This window comes from Cucurbita moschata, unplaced genomic scaffold (genome assembly GCF_002738365.1).
Source record: "Cucurbita moschata cultivar Rifu unplaced genomic scaffold, Cmos_1.0 Cmo_Scf00006, whole genome shotgun sequence".
Classification (NCBI taxonomy): domain Eukaryota; kingdom Viridiplantae; phylum Streptophyta; class Magnoliopsida; order Cucurbitales; family Cucurbitaceae; genus Cucurbita; species Cucurbita moschata.
The window spans coordinates 6,253,087-6,265,227 of NW_019268522.1; the positions used below are offsets into that span (position 1 = coordinate 6,253,087).

General features: G+C 37.4%; 1 long non-coding RNA gene across 1 annotated transcript; it reads right to left on the reverse strand.

Annotated features, from left to right (window-relative positions):
- Nucleotides 1–2,561: 2,561 nt before the first annotated feature.
- Nucleotides 2,562–7,963, reverse strand: LOC111444120. Its single transcript, XR_002710646.1, has 3 exons — nt 7,950–7,963; nt 6,603–6,620; nt 2,562–2,612 (listed from the first exon to the last, which is right to left on the reverse strand). It is a non-coding gene; the product is annotated as an uncharacterized LOC111444120 (long non-coding RNA).
- Between the last annotated feature and the right edge of the window lie 4,178 nt (nt 7,964–12,141).

Sequence of the window (12,141 nt, forward strand, 5' to 3'; positions counted from 1 at the left end):
TAGCAAATAACTCTTAGGATAAGAACCCGAGTTATTCTAAGATTAAAACACTTTCGAGGACGAAAGTTTGTTTTAGAGGGATATAATGTAATAGCCGAAAAATAAATAAAGAAATGAACAAATAAAAAAAACTTTATATAAAAAAAAAAAGAAAGTTAAAATAATAATAATAATAAATTAATTAATTAATTAAAAATAGAATTTACAAAAAAATAATAATAATCATTCCCCACCTCTCTCCACTAACGTACTCGTCCCTTCCCATAATTATCTCTCCAAGACCCATCCACCTGCCAAAAAAAAAAAAAAAATATAGAAAAACAACAATGGTGGCTTTCAAAAGATTGTAGATTTAGAGATTTTTTGTCAGTTATTAGGGTAAAATCCTATCTCAGATTTCCTTTTCCTTTGTAGTTATGGTTTCAAGAAATTAATTTAGGATCAGATTTTTTTCCTATCTTTCCTATCTTAATCGTTTGTAATAATCAGATCCCATATATAATTATTAGATTTTTGTTAGCATTTTAATTATACGAAATAAGGTTATAAGTTCGATTTAATAAAATTTTAGGTGGCAAATCTATAAACTAAAATATCGTAGCCTATACTTAAAATTGGCAAGTAATATCTGTTTACACAATTGAAAAACCTATTTACAGAATCGAAAAGACGAGAGAGAGAGGGAGGGAGATTGAGGAAAGATTTGTTAAACAGTATTTAACAATAAAAGGAAATATCGGCAGTGAGCTCCTTTCAATTTTGTCTAACAGAAAACCTCACAATTTATATCAGAGGGCAGTGAGCTTCTTTAAATTTTGTCTAACAGAAAAGATCAGAATTTTACCATGGGCAATGTAAATTAGGGAAATAATTTTATAGAGTTCAAACTTGAAACTGATGTCATGAGCTCATATAGGTTGACTTGGATTTCAAAGGACGGAATCGAACTTTCATTAAAGATATATTTGTGACAATGACTTAAGTGAGCCAGATAAGTGACCTTACTATCGGCATGGTTATATTTGATGTTGACACGTGCCCTGTGGTTCTGCACGTGTCATATATATTGATATGTGTGAATTGTCTATGGATCGATATGCTTCTTATATGTTATGTTATGTTATAATATGTGGATTGTATGATAATAATTATGGTACGATGTGCTCTAGGAGATGTTTGAGATAGGATACGAGAAGGATGCACAAAACGAAATGTAACGATAGGAGTAAGATACGTTCATAAAACGTTAAGGTTAGGTTACATACCAGAGTGCTATGGATAGGAGAGATTGATGAAAGAATACAGTTAGGTTATGGGTAGAAAGCGATAGGTTTGTGATAGATTGATAGAACGATGGCGTTAGGATACGTTCTGGTGATGATATGATTAAGGTACGTTATGTAATGATATGTCCATGATAGGTATAAGAACGTTAAGGCTAAGGTAATTTAGAGAACGATATGACTATGAAGTGTTTACGTTATGACTTGTTTATGATATGATGCATTGTATGCTAGATTATTGTGCTTAAATACGTAGTTATGTGAACGTGAATGTATTATTTTAGTCTGATGTGATGTATAATGCATGTAACAATATGTGGTCCTTGAACGATTATGGCTTGTTTGTATGAATATTTGAATGTAACTGCATGAATTGTATGACATGAAATACGGTAAATTGCATGAAACATAACCCCGTTAGGAATATGTATGATATGTAAAGAAATGAGAATGGGAACGACATGTAAGCATGAAAACCTGACAGGGGGTTATGTTCATTAATGATAACTGTAGAACTAGTGGGACCTCATGCATATTGTGTGCTCATGCATTTGGGGGGATACCCCTATCCTATCACGAGGGTACGGACGCGTACATCCAATGGCAGGACAACTATCGTTATGCTTTGCATAGTGCTGCCGTGACGGTTCTAGTTTTAACAGGTCTCGGTATAAGAACTCCCAGAGCTTGCCCACCGGCTAGGGACAGTGGCCCAGCAGTGTGCGAACTAGCTGGTGAGCCCATACTCGCACGTATGGGCTGCGTGTAGAGTATATGGTACACGTCCACGATTACCTGTTAGGATTCGTAGGGAAAACAAAACCAAACGAAACGAAATGAAACGAAACGAAAGATAGGTCTCATCATTTCATTGCATGTGATTGTTGCATTTAACCCCAATAGTGGGGCCAGTTACTTAGTATTTCTTTAAATACTCAAGCCATGTGCTACTACATTTTTTCAGGTTAAGGCAAGGCATTCCTGTACGGCTGACGACGGCATTACAACTCGAGATCATGGCACATGCATAAGATACTGGCATTTATTTTCTTAGACTTAGGATAGAATAGGATGTTTTAAACTTAAACGCTTATTTATTTTATTTTGAGTCTTTTGTTGTGTCGTTTTAAAGATGTTTTCGAAACACGTAAGTCCATGGCTGTGTTTTAAGTTAAAGGTTATGTTTTATGGAATTTAAGTGAAGTCTTCCGCATTCAATGTTTATGATACGTATACAGTAGCGACCTTAAATTAAGTAGAAAATTTCAGGTCGTTACATAAACTCCTTACTGAACTACTTCCCTTCCGGAACTCTTTCACAAGGTCAAGCTCCTAAACCTCCGCTGTCGGTAAAGCTGCTTCGCTCCTTCACCGGACCCTATTTACTTTATGAATGAAATCAATCCTAAACCTGACGAGAAAGAGAATGAAAGAAGAAGAGAAAGCAAAGATTGAGTAAGATGCAGAATCAGAGAAAGGAAAGATTGAGGCAGAATTAGATATTCCTTCGTAACCTTCACCGGAACCAGATTTCACTCCTCCACCTTTATCAAAGAGAAACCCTTCCCCTACCCCGCTATTCCCTTCTTTCCCTGAACTTGACAGGATAGTAAATCAAAGAAATCCTCCCTTTTCGAGTCGAGCTGCTTGGTTCTTGATCCTGAACCTTCTTTCACTGTCAAATCAGCATTTTATATAGCTGTTACTACGGGAATATGTAATAGTAAGATGCAGAAGAAGAAAATAAAGAAGAAGAAAAGGAAACTCATGAACCTGAACTGGAATCAGAACCTTTACCTTCTTCAATCAGGGAGAGGAAAGACTCGACAAGAATTAGATAGAACAGTCAGTAAATAATCCACTATTAATTAATGATCAAGAAGAGTAAGTCAAGACTTAACCTTAAACCTTTGACTATTCGACAGTGAAAGAAAGAAGAGAGAAGAAAGATGAATGTTCACTCCTTTATAGTACAAGAATCCATGAATTAGCTGCTTTTCAAGACTCAACGCCTTATTCATTCTCCGGAACAGGAAGGAAAGACTCAACGAAAGAAGAATTAGACAGTAAAGACCATTAATTAAAAAAAGCTATCTACTCTCTATTTTTATTTTTTTGGATAAAATGTAGTGGAAGTAATTGATTATTAAGTCAAGACTCAAGATTCATTCTTTAACTGATCTTGATCAGGACTGAGTCTGACCCTGAACCTTTTCCTTCTTTAACTCTTTTACTAGGCTAGGTAAAGCGCTATTTTCAGGACCTGAACCGATATTAGTGATTGTTCTTTCCCTTCAAACACTAACAGTAAACTCGGGTAACTGTCTTCTTCCTTCTTTCTTTCACTCCTCCCCATACTTATACTCCTATTAATGATGATGAACTCCTGAACCAGATTTCCCTGTAAGAAATTAAGACTCAACGAAAGCATCATTCTCCTGAACTACTTCAATCACTTTCTTTCACTCAAACAAAAGGTAATTCTTAAGTCAATCCTCCTTTCCTTATTAATGATCCTCTCCCTTTCGGTCGAGCACTTCGTTCCTCAACCGACACCCTTTTCCTTCAAGCAAAGATTGGGTCAAGCAATTTGACTGTCCTTTACAGTCGGTAAAAGAAAAAGATCAAGCCGAAGCCGAAACATTAAACCTGAACCTCTATAACCTTACCTTATTTCAAGAGGTAAATAGGCTGAGCTCCGAAACCAGAACCTCCATGACCTTCACTTTACAGGAGAGCCAATTCAAGCGAAAACTAGTAGAAGGAACCTAAACCTTCTTTCCCTCGGTCTCGTGGCTTCTTCTTTTCCTCTATTTTGTATTACCTAACCGGATCAGTAAACACTCATCAACTCAAGACTCAATCATTCGACAGATGGAACATCGGTAAAGCTAAATGAATGAAATCCTTTCTCCTCTCCGTATTGGGATCAATCACTCCTGCACCTATTTATTCAAACAAACACAAGGGAAAGTCGAAACAGAAACCCTGCCCCTCGTCTGCGCTCCGATTCATGATCCTTAGCTTAGCTACTGAACTCCAGCTCCGTAACCTATCCTAATAGCCTTTACAGAAGGAATTAAGAAGAAAATGAAAGATTAATGAGACTGAGCAGCAAGGGCTGAAGAAGAAGAAACCTCAAACCTTTTCCTTCTTTCACTCCTAAACCTGTCCCGGATTAAACTGTAAAAGAAGAAGAAAGATTAACTGAACCTGAACCTATTTCTTCTTTAACGAGGTAAAGCAGCTGAGGATTGAATATTTACTTTCTTGCTTGTTTCACTCCTCTCCCTATTTATTCTTTCATTTGATTCTAAACCTTCTTTCACCTCTGGATTCTTGAACAGTAAACAAAGACAGAACCTTAGACCTTTTCTTTCACTCAAACACAAGGTAAATAGGTGTTTGTTCGGTTCTTGATCCTTTGACTGTTTGACCGAGGTAAACGCAATCACTATTGAACCTCTAAACTATTAGCTTCTCTACGGAACTACTTCACGAACCTTCACTCTTTCTTTTCCTCTCCTGTAAGAAAGATGAATGAGAGAGACTGAACTCCCAGCCAGATTGAACAAGGGAAAGCCGAAAGATTCATTCTTGATCTTCTCCTGAACCAGCATATTGAACGAACAGTAAACAAAGCCAAAAGATTCCTTCTCCCTCCTTCACCGGAACCAGATTGAGCTGTAAAAGAAGAAGTTAATTCGACTGAACTACTGAACTCGGTAAACTCCTGAACTATTCTGATTGAAGGAGGTAAAGCAGCTTCGCTCCGGAACCGATATGACCTTGCCTTCACTTTACAGGAGAGTCAATTCATGAGCTACTTCACCGAAACCTGACGAGAATGTAAGAAAAGAGGAAGAAACCCTTTCCTCGGCTGAGCTACTGAACCTATTTATTCTTGAACGAGGTAAATTCCTTAACTACTTCCCTTCCCTGATTTCACTCTTTCCCTCGGTAAATGGAATAGGTGTTTGATTTCACTCCTCTCCTGCCTGTAAGCAAGACTCCTTACTCCTTTTCACTACTGCCCTTGAACCTATTTCTTCATTCACTGGGTAAAGCTGCTGAGGACTGAATTGACTTGACTCTCTTGCTTGTAAACTCATTCACCTGTCGATCGGTTGAACAATTAATTCCATTGCCTGTCCCTTCTTTCATCGAACTGGGTAAAGCTACTGATCTGACCTCATTCCCTTCTTTCACTCTTTGACGATATTCCCTTATTGTGAGTTATTCTTTCACGAACTGTAAACTAAGCCGAAACCTTAAACCTTTTCCTATCCCTTACCGTCGGTAAAAGAAAAGAGATTCATGATCCTGAACTCCTCTCCCTATCGGTCGAGCGGCTTCACTCTTCTCCCTCATAAACTATTGGTCCACAGCTTCCTTCGCTCCTTTACCTTTTTTACAGTAAAAGAAGAAGAAACCGAAACCCTGAGCTACTGAGTTTACAGTGTTTGAAAGAAGGGAAACTGTAGGCTCTTGAACCGGAACCTGATTGAGCTCCTTACCTGCCCCTGAATCTCTACCTTCCCGGATTGAACAAGGTCTCATGGCTTCGCCCCTTCCCTGGATTTCCCCTATTTCTTCTGGAACAGTAACCTCGGACGAAAGATTCATTCTTTCTCTTCTCCTCGTAAACAAGTCAAGACTAAAGATGAATGAGAGTCAATTTCTTGAAACTCAATCACCTATCCTTTCCAATGAAAGAAAGAAGGGAGACTCCAGTAGAATTATCCTTGATAGAATGAAAGAAGAAGAATCAGATACAGTTCAAGAATAAAGGGAGAATAAGATATTCCTTTAGATGAGAGTCATTTCATATTCAATCCCATAAACGAGGAGAAAGCAAGACAAGAAGAAATGAACGAGTTAGCTGCTTTTCAAGACTCAAGCAAGAAAGACTCAAGAGAAAACCTTAATCGATATCACCTTCACTACTAAACCGAAACAGTAAGGAAAGCCGAAACAAGAAGAAATGAATTAGCTGCTTTGAAAGACGAAATATTAATTATTTATCCTGCCTGAACCCGCCCCTTTTCCGATATTCCCTTCACTACTGAACCGTAACCTATTCTTGAAGGTCAAGCTCATGAGCCTGCCCCAGACCCTGTATTCCCTTCCCTGAACTTTACAGTCGAGTAAATGAATTCAATACCTTCCGGAACAGGAATAGTAAACACCCAACTCCTTATGAATGAGACTCAACCAACCTATCCTTTCTTTACCGAAAGCAAGACAAGAACAAGATTCATTCGACTTCCCTTCGCTCCTCTCACTCCTTAACTCCTTGTTCCCTTCTTTCACTATAACCTCATTCACCTAATTTCACTCAGTCTTCGTCTTCGCACCTGACCTTAACCAGTCGAGTAAATGAATTAGCTACTTCACCTTGCGCCTTCCCTTCGCTACTTCCGGCCCCTATATTCCCTGACCCTATTTCCCTTGTGAAAGAATAGTCCCTATTGAAAGAAGAATCAATGGATTAGCAGCTTTACTGTCGAGCTACTTACTCCGGAACAGGAAGGAAAGATAGAGAAGCTCCTTCCCCTTATACGATATTCCCTTTTACAGTCAAGTAAATGAAAAGAGACTGACTTCACACCTTCTTTCACTCTTTTCCGATATTCCCTGACCTTCAAAGAAAAGTGATATGAACCAAGAGACATCAATCATACAATATGCTTCAATGAAGATGTGAAGAAAAGGTTGTCAAAATTATCAAAAGATGTTTCAATTCATGCTACATTGAAGAAGAATAAAGTTTGATTGTTGTAAATTTTGGGTGGGTTATAATTTAGAGTTATTGTATTTTAAGACATTTTATTTAATTTCGGTTACATTTACATAAAGGCTAAATATGGCCATAAAGTGTGAATGTTACAACTTTTGTAATGCCTTTAATAGTTTCATTTTGAGCCTATATAAAGCCATGTATGTTGTATTTGTAAGGCAGACTTGGAAAATATAGTAAAAGAAGCATTTGTGCTCTTCTTTAGCCAATGGCTATTTGCAATTCTATGTAGTTTAGGTTGCATGTAGAATCATTCAAGCTCGACATGATCAATCTTGCTTGTGGAGTGATTCGAATCTCAAACAAGTGTTTGAGATATTTGATCAACAAGAATCATTCAAGCTAGACATGATCGATCTTGCTTGTGGAGTGATTAAAATCTCAATCAAGTGTTCTTGCCTTGAGACAATCGATCAACAAGGAAATCCGAATCTTATTCCCCTTGTATTGATTCCTTATCATATCAACAAGGTAAAGCCTTTCTCCTTCACTCAATCACCTCGGTTTCACTGCTCTCTGTCTTAGCCTTTCTAGCTTTCTTTGTTTTATGCCCTTCCTTCTTTCACTCTTTTACTCGGTAAATGGAATAGGTGTTTTCATCTTCTGTCCTATTCTATTGGTCTCGTTGGCTCCTTCACTATTCTTGAACGAGGTAAAACTCATTCACCTATTTATTTTTGAACTGCTCTTTCTCCTTCAACTAATTGAACAAGGTAAAAGACAAAGATGAAGACTCCTTCCTTCCTTATGAATGAGACGGATTGAACGAGGTAAACTCCTGACCCTTCAAACACTCTTTTCTTATATTCCCTTATTGTTGTTATTCTTGAACAGTAAAGACTCCTTATGAATGAGACAGATGGAACTCGGTAAAGCAGCTGGATCATACGCTCCTGAACTACTGAACCTTCCCCGATATGACTTGACCCTATTATTCATTCAATCCTTCACTTTATAGTCGGTAAAAGAAAAGAAGAAGAAACAAGAACCGATATTCCATTCCCTTCTTTCACTCTGTAAATAGGTGTTTTATTCTGAACCTCTCCAACTATCCTATCAGTCTACTTCGCTCCTTCCCCTCGTATTCCAGTCGCTTTCTTTTCGTGTTGTTGCAATGCTACCGAGGTACTAGCTTTTCTACAGAATGAGTAGATGAAAAAGTACAAGTTGTATCTGAAACTACAAAGATAAAGCCCAAGGGTAAAGGGGAACCCGAAAACCTCGTAAACTTTGGAAGTCTGAGCAAGCATTTCCAACTTCAATTGCGATAAGACAAGAAAGGAATGAATTGATTTCGAACAACAAAAAGGGGTAAGTACTAACTCTGACTTTTGTATTTTGAAAGGAATGCTGCTGTAAAAAACATAGGCAGAATTACAGTGAAGAAAAAGTCTCATGCAGGATAGCTGCCGCTAACAAAATTCACACAGTTTATAGAAACAACACCGTACGGCTTTTTTCAATTTCTCTCCTCTCTTCTATTACTTGTTTGAGTTCCTGATATGTGGAAATCACTACAAGGGGAGTAAGATTCGGATTACCTTGTTGATCGAATATCTCAAGGCAAGAACATTGTTTGAGATTCGAACCACTCCACAAGCAAGATCGATCACGTCTAGCTTGAATGGTTCTTGTTGATCAAATATCTCAACGCAAGAACACTTGTTTGAGATTCGAATCATTCCACAAGCAAGATTTATCATGTTGAGCTTGAATGATTCTACATGCAACCTAAACTACATAGAATTGCAAAGAAACTTAGCCATTGGCTAAAGAAAAGCACAAATGTTTCTTTTAATATATTTTTCAAGTCTACTTACAAATCCAACATACATGGTTTTATATAGCCTCAAAATGAAACTATTAAAGGCATTCCAAAAGTTGTGACATTCATACTTAATGGCCATAATTAGCCATGATGTAAATGTAACCTAAAGTTAATAAAATATCTTAAAATACAATAACTCTAAATTACTCTAAATTGTAACCCACCCAAAATTTATAACCATCAAACTTCATTCCTCTTCATTGTGACATGAATTGCAACATCTTTTGATAATTTTGACAACATTTTCTTCACATCTTCATTGAAGTATATTGTATGAATGATGTCTCTTGGTTCATATCAGTTCCCCTCTCTCCCATCCTCTTTTCAAGTCCCACGCTTTTCCCGGTTAAGAATGGTAGACCCTCCACAGCCCCCCGGGGTCAAAGAACATTTTCGTAAAGAGAAGCTCCGAAGGCAACCTATGCCCTCATTCCATTCCATTCCATTTTCTTGTAGTTTTCTTATGGGTTTCCTCCTGTCCATTACATTACATCTAGTGCATGTCATACTTGAGTGTATAAGCCGTTAAAAAGGCTCTTCAACAACTCTCATCTTTGTATGTATGTTGTTTAGGAAATCTGGCGTGGGGGGATAGTAGGTGTTGGAAAGAGGGATAGTGAAAGAGATAAGAATAGATGAATGCTGCAGTGCTTTATTATTGTCTACTGACTCGATGCTGAGAGGGTTACACAATTTCAGTATTTATAGCTTATACACTGGACCAAAAATAGTAAATCATCGAAATCTAGAAAAAATTCAAATCTACTAACAATCTCCTAAAAATCTCCTAGTTTGAATATTTGAATCATATCTCAACTATTTTGAATCATATCTTCATTTTGAATCATATCTCAACACTCCCCTTTGATTCAAAGTTGCAAATGCCAAGTAATCGTCTGAAGTAGCAAAACTTTTCTTTTGACAAAGCCTTGGTAAGTATGTCTGCTAGCTGTTCATTGGTGTTACAATATTCCAAGACAATTTCTTCGTCTGCAACAAGATCACGAATATAGTGATGTCGAAGTTCAATATGTTTTGTTCTACTGTGAAACGCTGGGTTCTTTGTCATAGAAATAGTTGCTTTATTATCACAAAATATCTTTGTTGCCCCTTTTTGCTCTTGTTGAAGATCAGCTAACATTCTTCTTAGCCAAATGGCTTGACACGCTGCTGAAGTTGCTGCAACATATTCTGCTTTTGATGTTGACAACGCCACTGTTGCTTGCTTCTTTGAGCTCCAAGTGATCGCTCCTGACCCTAAAGTGAAAACATTGGTTGAAGTGCTTCATCTATCATCTAATGATCCTGCCCAATCACTATTAGTGAATCCATATAGTTTGAAATTAGAGGATTTAGAATACCAAATTCCATACTCCATAGTTCCGACAATGTAACGTAAGACTCTTTTTGTTGCTCCATAATGAACCTTAGAAGGATGTTGCATAAACTTATAAATAATACCAACAGGAAATGCAATGTCGGGTCGTGTGTGAGTTAAGTAAATCAGTCCGCCAACCAAGCTCCTCAACTTGTATACCTTTGTTTCTTTGTCCTTCTTTATGAATCCTTCTGGTTGTGCTACATAAACCTCTTCTTGTAAATCTCCGTTAAGAAATGCTGACTTAACATCAAACTGATAAATCGGCCACCACAATTCTGCTGCTAATGCTAGAATAGTTCTTACAGTTTCAAAACGAGCTACTGGAGAAAAAGTTTCTTCAAAATCTATACCTTGTTGTTGTGCATACCCTTTTGCTACAAGACGGGCCTTATGCTTTTGTATGCTTCCATCTGGTGCAAATTTTGTCTTGAACACCCATTTCAAATTGATTGCATTTTTTTCGTTTGGTAAGTCAACCATCTCTCATGTTCCATTTTTCTCAATGGACTGCATCTCTTCTACCATGGCTTTCTTCCACTCTTCTTTTTTAGCTGCTTCTTCATAACACATAGGATTTGAAACAGTAAGAGCAAATTGACATGATGCATATATGTCAGTTAAAGATTTATACTTCTTTGGAGGTGTCTCATCCGAAAGTTCTTCAAGAAGAATCGCTGTTTAGTGATGCTGAAGATGATGAATTTGACACATTTTGTGTTGCAGTGGAGATACTAGGAGATGCACTGGAGTTGACCCTTGTCTCTTCATTTGGGGAAACTTCAACTGTAATATTTTGCTGCTCCTATTCTTTACTCCAATCCCAACTCACGTTTTCATTAAATATCGCATCCCTTCTAACTAAAATCTTTTCACTGATGGGGTTGAATAATTTATATGCCTTTGATTGAGTACAATAGCCAATGAAAATGCATTTTTCAGATTTTTCATCAAGCTTTTGACAAATTTGAGGATGTTTCAAAGCATAAGCAACACAACCAAAGATTCGTAAATGACTTACAGATGGTTTCCTTCTATGCCATGCTTCATAGGGAGTTTGATTCATAACCGCCTTTGTTGGTGAGATGTTTAATAGATAAACAGATGTTGCTACGGCTTCTGCCTAAAATTGGTCTGGAAGTCTCCTTGCTTGTAATATACTTCTTGCCATCTCCACAATAGTTCAATTTTTTTGTTCAGCGATTCTATTTTGTTCTGGAGTGTAGGGAGCTGTTAATTCCCTTTGGATGCCCTCTTCTTCACAAAACAGATTGAACTCTTTAGATATGAACTCGCCACCTCTGTCTGTTCGAAGAACTTTAATGTGACAGCCACTTTGGTTCTCTACCATAGCTTTAAACATCTGGAACTTCTGAAAAGTTTCTGACTTATGTTGTAGGAAGTAAACCCAACTCATGTGACTATAATCGTCAATGAATAGTAAAAAATATATACTCCCACCCAAGGAATTCGTTTGCATTGGCCCACAAAAATCAGCATGAATTAGTTCTAGACAGTGTGAAGCTCTTCTAGCTTTTCCAACAGGAAAGGACTTCCTAGTCTGCTTCCCATAAATGCATCCTTCATATAGATTAGTTGAGTCAATTCTTGGTAATCCGAAAACCATACCTTTATTCCTGAGTATTTTCAGGCCGTTCATATGAAGATGTCCATATCTGAGATGCCATAATGTTGAGTCATCTTTCGTGCAAGCAGCAAGAGCAAAATCCTCCATGTTAGAAATATCAAGTGGAAATGTCTTATTTGAAGTCATGGCAATTTGAACTTTATGACCTGATTTTTTATGTGTAATGACACATGTGTTGTCATCAAATAGAATTGAATGTCCTCT